We start from the raw sequence: 8,144 nt of genomic DNA on the forward strand, positions 1-8,144 counted from the left end.
TATTTTGAGATAACGATGGTAGACATGATATCATTTAATTGGCTTTCTCGCTCCTCTTTCACCACCTAAACAACACACACAAATACATGCTTACACACTTACTCACACTCACTCACACTCACTCACTCACTCACTCACTCATCACTCACTCTCACACACCCACCCTCACTCAGACATAAACACACACGCACACTATTTTTCTAAAATGTTAAAACTTTCCACAACCATTATAATAGAATATGCCAGACCTACATTTTATCCATTAAAAATAAATAAAAGGTTTAACACGAGGCTTGAGAGATTTAGCTAGGGTAAAACTACCCACCCCCCCCACCCCCCCCCCCCCCAAAAAAAGCCCTATGAGCATACCCCTCAAAAAAAAATCAACATTAACTTTAATGTACAGAACCAAGTCAGACTTGGGTTCCTTGTATCAAGTACTCTACTAACAAGTATTTGTCTGAAGTTAGAGACTATTTTAATCTCCCTTTACAAAATCAAAGAGAAAGCTAGTATGTTCAACCTGTTGTCTACTGAACTCTCTTATCCCTAAAAGGCCTTATACAGGAATTATCCAGTTCCTGGAAGGCAACAGGTTAATCAATCTAGGTATCAAACTTACAACTTTAAAAGGGAAAAAAATTGTTTGGTGACTGTTTGTTTGGGAGGTACCATTTAAATTGAAGCGAACTCTTCTTCAATGATTTTCAAGACCCATATTCTACAGTGTAAGAACATTGCCCATTTTTAGGCACATGGATATTACACCTTTTCTGTTCACCTATATAGATAGACATAAAACCAGCCTTTTCCCCACTGTGTATGATAATGGTCCTGCCCTCATGGGAAAACAGCCTGTGCAAATATCCTTTGGTGTTTCTGACAAGGATTATATGTTATTTGTCCCAAATTCAAAGTTTCCTTTATAAAAGGGAGTGGTAAGATGACAAAAGTAGAATTGAGATCAAGGCAGTACTGGTAGACTAAAATCAATAGGGCTAGTCTAAAAATCTATTCTTCCATTCCAATTTAAATGCCCAGGGCATACTGTTTATCATCCGTTCATTTTGTTGAGAGGAAGAAGGGCAATAGCTCATATTCTTTTACACAGAGATAACACCTTCCTTGCTCTCGATCTGAACTGCCTTTTGTCACAATGATATATCATAACTACCTGGTATATCGTAAGAGTTGAAACTTTTGTGAGAATGAAATGTTTGCCAATTTTGGTGAGTATTCATTTTCACTAAATTTCATGTGAGCAAGATAGTAAGCAAGATAAACATATCAGCATTTGCAGCGAGAAAGTAGAGACCAATTATTAAATACAGAGAGGGGTCAGATTTAGCTCTGGAGAGCTCTTGAGGAGCTAGCTACGAACACAAAAAAGCTCTAGTAGAAATACAGAAAATAATAAACTGCAGCAAGTAAATCTGATCTCCATGTTTCAATCGCAAATCCCCCAAAAGAGCTCCTGTAAATAAAAAGTTGAATTGTACACCATATCATTTGCAATACCTAATGTGCCATACATCTATCTCTAAAAGAAATTTTCCATCACTAATGTAGTGTGATGAAACCATGGACATTTTCATTTGTTATGTGATCTACCATTTACAATTCTCCTTCGAAATATAATTCTCATCATGAGAAATAAAAAACTTAAATTGCCTATAAGGCTATATACACATGACACACGTACCTTATGCAGTTGTGCATGAAAAGCCACTAATGTATTGATTGGGGTGGTGAAAAAGGTAGAAAAAAGGGATAATGTCTATCATGATGGATAGTCGTTAAAAGAGTGAATTGCTTTATGCCTGAGCGCCTTATGTAATCAGACAGTGCAGTGCATTGTATGTGGTTCACACGCCACATACATGTTACATGTAGCCGGACTAGGAGAGTAGATGCAGGAGATCTAATGTTTGCTGCTATTGAAAAGAGTATGCAGATCAAATTTATCTTCCCAGGCCCCATCTTTCAGACTTGTAAGAAATGACCTTGCTGATCGAATGTGCAGCATGCAGTCCTGGTATAGTCACTTCTCAGACTTTTTCTTTTTGTTCCTCTGTAGCTTTATTCAAAAAATCAATGTCATGCCTGGTTGATTTTGTTCTTCAACGATCTTTATTCAAGAATTCAACAGACTGTAATTCAATGGAAGAATGGTTTGCAACCTCGTGAGTAGGGCTTGGTAGCCAAACCTGCATTCAGACGACATGTGGCTACATGTACAATATATTCACTAATTGCCCCTTTTTTTCTAGTCCAAATGTCGTATAAAAAAACCTTGCATATAGCTAAACACATGTTTAAGTATCGTTACAAACGAAGACTCGATAAAGAAGTAGGGACACAGAAACCAGTTCTATAGTCTGAATGTTGTATCATACAAAAAATGTACATGTGGGCGTGGCATATTTCATTAGCATGCGCTGATGTTCGGTTAGCTGTCTTGTCCATTGACCTCTTCAGAAACTTCTTTATTCAACGTTTTAATGCTATTTAGCATGTACGCCCCTTTCGCTATAGCTCATTCTTTACACTACATTTTTTCATACCAATTTGATATAGTTTTCTATAGTCTGAACAGCTAGGGCAGGAGAATACTTTTCAATTCCAGGCTCTGCCAATTACTTTAGCCTTGCTAGGGAAGGGTACAGCCCGTACAGGTAATTCTTTAGCCCACTAATCAGTCGGTATCCTGCCCAATTACTCATGAAAAATGCAAAAAGCATAGAAACTAGGCAGGCCGGTATTGGGTGAAAACGACAAGCAAAATTTGTTTCCCACTAGACTTACTGTACATAGTTTATTGTACAATGTTAAACACTATGATATTATTCTTTTTCTCTCTGAATAGAATGGTTGTTTGGTATGTCGTTGTTTCTTCTACTATCTGAGTAAAACGGTCAATGACATTTAAAAAACTTTGGTTGTTTGTTTCAGCTCAATATCTATTGATTCATAGTTCTAAAAAGAAAAACAGGTGCAAAAATGTTTGCACAGCCTATCATATAGGCCTGCTTTATTTCTTAAAATGGAGTTATGTTGATGAAGGAAAAAAAATCTATTAATTAAAAAGCAAGCATTAGAATGGTACTGCTGTCATTGAAATGCAATGCAATTGACCAAAATACTATGTTATGCATTAAAGTTAGATTTTCAAGTCCTGCCCTTTTTGTACACAAATATTCTGCCTGCCAACCATCCAGACAATTAAGAAAAACACTAAATGACCTCAAAGAATGTTTCAGGAAGGAAATATTTGGACTAGCATCCAGTTATCTTCTGTCATCTTGTAGATAACTGTTAATGAGTAATCATTAAGCATGTACATTTACGAATATCTCCAAGTTACTTATTAACTTCTCTTTCTGTACAAATATTAGTCTGGGTTTATTAAATGTGTACGTTACATCTACGACGACTTAAAGCCCCTTTGTAAAGTGTTGCTTTTGGGAGCCCCAAATTCGCTTAAAAATGTAAAGGCAAAATTTCACTTAAATTTTATCATAATGTGAAAAAGGATGTCATTTAAGACCCTCCTGCAAAAATTTCCCTCAAAAAGTGTGTTTTAAGACAAATATTGATAAAAGAATACTTATTTTGGGTTTTCTGTTGTATGCAGAAAACCTAAATTTTGTATTCTTTCATCAATATTCGACTTCAAACACATTTGTGTTGAAAATCCTTGCAGGAATGTGTCTTAAAATGACATCCTCTTTCAAATTATGATAACAATTTAAGTGAAATTTTGCCATAATTTTTTTTGGGCTCCTAACATTTTAGAGGGGCTTTAAAGCACTTCATAGCTATCATCCCACTCATCAGATGTAGGCTACAAGATTAAGGCGACCCTACGCAAAATTTTTAATTAATTTATGCAAATTCCTGCCAGGCATCATAACAATTAAAGCAGAACAAACCACAAGGACTGTCACATCCTACCTAGAACCCACCCGAGTAGAGAGAAGCAACATTAATTTTAAAAATATGCTGTGCTTAAACAGTGTTGTGCCTAGTATTAAACTCATGAGCGTCATATTTTCGATCAAGCGCTTGATACCTAGAGCTACATAATTACAAGTATCAACAAATCCCTAATTCATACCTAGATTTATAGCCCTTCTTTTTTGTCAGCTTTTAAAAACATAACAAGTTAAACCATGTATCAGTTCTACAAATAAAACCATCAACCAAACTAGGTCTATATATATATATATATATATATATATGCTAATGAATTTTATTAATAAAAGAAACCCATGTCTTGTCCGTGAGGGAGGGAGAGAAAGAAGGGCCATGACTTACGCTGGGTCGCTTCCATACGAATGGCTGAGGCGGCTTCTGCTCAAAGAAAAGCGATTCAACGCAAGCAGGAAAGAGAGGGTCCTCAAACTTGGCCCCTGACTGTCTGCACTGCCGTACGATGCTATCATACTCCTTCCCCTGCTTGATCACTTTTTGCTTGAACATGGTGATGAAGTTTTAGCTCCCTTGTATTTTCCAGAAACAATCCACAGCTTTCTGCAGAGGGGGAATCAATGATTAAAATTTCAATATACAAGGTATCAATAATTAGTCTATGTAAGTTTCATATTTATAGCCGTTTTATTTTGTAACTCAATTTTTTAACAGATAGAAAGTGTATACATGTATCACCAAAGGTGCTAAAACTTAAAAGAGATTGTAGCGTGGAAGGAATTCTGGATGGCATCCTGAAAACAATGTTATCTTTAATGTTACTTGTTAGTAAAAAATGATTTGAATTGTTGTTGCTAAATATTATTACTATTATTTTTGTTATGGTGTTAGTTCAGCACAATTTAAGACTATAACTTTTCCCTAACTTGTTAAAGTGAGATAATGTACATCAGTTTTAGAATATGGCCCCTAAATGGGCCTTAAAGGAGCTACACAAAGAAAAATTCACTACAACTGACAATTAGAACAAATTACATATGGAAAGATTTTCTCTTGAAAATCACGAATAATTTGCTGAGAAATCATATAGATATCATGGAAAGGCGTAGATGATACGACAAGCCATAAACGAAACATAACATGAACACAATTAAGGTAGGATTATTAAGACAATTGTCAATTACAAAGAGGGAAAAAATAGTTTTAGAATAATTAAAATTATAGTATTTGCTACAACTTTTTCAAGTTTATACTATAGAAAAGGGAAAAATCAATCCATTAAATAGACTAGCCCTAGCTTAAATTAATAATCAAGACAACTTAACGTTGTTCTTGCTCAGTTGGATAAAATATGTTCTGCAAATTTCTTGTCAATTTCAAATCAAAGTTTAGCATAGGCCGGGCTCGCGCTCCCCAGGCATTAGGCATTACGAATTGTATCAACTGATAAACCATCGTTACCGTCGTTAATCGCGCATCTAAAATTACCATTTTTCTTATCTTATATTACATTTTGACATAATTTGAACGAAAACCCTTGGACTATTAAGAAGACTGGCGCCGTACTTAAACTTTTGAACTAAAAATTAACATCGAAATAGGTCAAGAAAAGACAGTACTTACTTATTCCTCGCTCAGCTCAGTCGACGTGCAAAGGAGTGCAGTGAGGAATACTCATTCGGTGGTACCTAGTACCTGTACAAAGTGTACCCAACCCTACCATACCCCAGGGCTACGCCGACCACGCCCACAGATGGAGCTGTTTAAATCGAGAGACGTGTGAAAAACGGAAAATCAGAGAACGAATATAATATGCTAGTTCTGATTTGTTTTTGTTTCTTTCCTGTACATGAAAAACTATAAAATACACTTTATATTACATAGTGGCATTTCGTTCATTAAGTTATTTTATTATTCCCTCTAATTTAAAGTGGAAAATTTATGGTATCAAACACGACTGTTTGATACCATAAATTTTCCACTTTCTTTATGTTATATATTTTAAGTAGGCATCGTTTGTTTTACCAAATTCCATTTCCCACTTTCTTTATATATCTGAAAGACAAATATTAATTCTATCCAAATACGTACATGTATATATACATGTATATATATTTTATTCATAAAGACAAAACGATTAAGATAATATTGCTGGAGATAAAATCAGAATGTTTAGATGAACGTAAAAAAGGTGGGAAAACGCTAATTTGAGGATGCCATCTTGCTGCCCGAAGATGATTTTATGTTTACTCGAATGTTGGAACTTTAAGAGTCTTCAGAGAGAATGGAGCCGACACATATTTCCTTTTACTGCAATAGAACGGTATAGTGCCCGTTTTCTACTACTTCTTTCTCAAATGGGTCGCAAAATCAACAAACTCTCTGGAGACATAAAGTCAAGAAGAGCAAGCAGTGGCGTAATGAGCAAAAACGTTTGGGGGGGGGGGGGGGGCTGACACACACAAAAAATCCGCATCACCCCACTCTAACATGCAGGCCCCGCTGAACAGTTCTCAAAGTAGGGTCTAATGGGTATGGGCATCAGTGGCGGATCCAGAAATTTCTTACGGGGGAGGGGGGGGGGGGCACAAAATGGCATGGGGTGAAGTATACTTATGTGAAACGATGAAGCGACAGAACGAGGCTTAAGCGGCGAGGGAGCGGAGCAACCAAGCGGGGGTGGGAAGCATTTGCAATTTTAGAACCAAAATAGACGCATTTTCAGGCCATCAATTACCGACAAATATATTAATGCCCAATGTCCAAATGTCTACAAATTTAACCCAATAAACCCGGGGCCAGGAACTAAGTTATTATTCAGTTCCCCCACCCCCTCCCGCGTGAAGCGCAGTAGCTTTGACACTTCATTAAATTATTAGAGAAAGAAGACGATCCGTTGTACCGTTCTCGACTCTCAAAACTTGTCTGAATTCAGTTTACCGCCCCCCCCCCCCTCCCGCGCGAAGCGCGAAAGCTTTGCGTTTCATTCAATTATTAATCTTAATTCTGTTTGAATTCATTTTCGCCCATTCCGCGCGAAGCGCAGAAGCTTTCACATTTCATTAAATGATTAGAGAAAGAAGAAAGATTCGTTGTATCGGTCCCGACTCTTAATCCTTGTCTGAAATCAGTTTGCCCCCCCCCCCTCCCGCGCAAAGCGCGGAAACTTTGGTGTTTCATTAAATTATTACTCTTAATCCTTGTCTGAATTTATTTTCGCGTTTCATTAAATTATTAGAGAAAGAAGATAATTCGTTGTATCGTGTTCTTGTCTGAATTCAGTTTTCCCCCTTCCGCGCGGAGCGCGGAAGATTTGACACTTCATTAAATTTTTAGATATAGTAGACGATTCGTTGTACCGTTCCCTACTCTTAATTCTTCTTTCGCCCCTTCAGCGCGCAGCGCTGAAGCTATGACGTTTCATTTAATTATTAGAGAAAGAAGACAATTCATTGTACCGGTCCCGACTCTTAATCCTTGTCTGAAATCAGTTTGCCCCCCCCCCCTCCCGCGCAAAGCGCGGAAACTTTGGTGTTTCATTAAATTATTACTCTTAATTCTTGTCTGAATTCATTTTCGCCCATTCAGCGCAAAGCGCAGAAGATTTGACACTTCATTAAATTATTAGAGAAAGAAAACGATCCGTTGTACCGTTCTCCACTCTTAATTCTTGTTTCGCCCCTATGACGTTTCATTTAATTATTAGAGAAAGAAGACAATTCATTGTACCAGTCCCGACTCTTAATTTTTGTTTCGGCCCTCCCGCGCGAAGCGCGGAAGCTATGACGTTTCATTTAATTACTAGAGAAAGAAAACGATTCATTGAACCGTTCTCGACTCCTAATCCTTGTCTGAATTTAGTTTCACCCTCCTTTTGCGCAAAGCGCGGAAGCTTTGACGTTTCAATAAATTATTACTATTAATCCTTGTCTAAATTCATTTTCGCCTATCCCGCGTAAAACGCGGACGCTTTCAAGTTTTATTAAATTATTAGAGAAAGAAGACGATTCGATCGTGTCCTTGTCTGACTTCAGTTTTTCCCCTCCCACGCGAAGTATGGAAGCTTTGTCGTTTTATTTAATTATTACTCTTGAATCCTCAACAGACTCTATTTATAATGCACATAATCATGATTTCCCTTCCTTTTGTCCCGTTCGATCTCTGTTTTTTGTAGTTGCATGATCAAATGTATATTAGACATTATATGAAATGAA

At 37.0% G+C, this 8,144-nt stretch overlaps 1 long non-coding RNA gene across 1 annotated transcript; it reads right to left on the reverse strand.

The window, feature by feature from the left end:
* Positions 1-4,313: 4,313 nt before the first annotated feature.
* Positions 4,314-5,686, reverse strand: LOC115929653. Its single transcript, XR_004066635.1, has 2 exons — positions 5,554-5,686; positions 4,314-4,533 (listed from the first exon to the last, which is right to left on the reverse strand). It is a non-coding gene; the product is annotated as an uncharacterized LOC115929653 (long non-coding RNA).
* Between the last annotated feature and the right edge of the window lie 2,458 nt (positions 5,687-8,144).

Source organism: Strongylocentrotus purpuratus, unplaced genomic scaffold, assembly GCF_000002235.5.
Source record: "Strongylocentrotus purpuratus isolate Spur 01 unplaced genomic scaffold, Spur_5.0 spur5_scaffold_5, whole genome shotgun sequence".
Classification (NCBI taxonomy): Eukaryota; Metazoa; Echinodermata; class Echinoidea; order Camarodonta; family Strongylocentrotidae; genus Strongylocentrotus; species Strongylocentrotus purpuratus.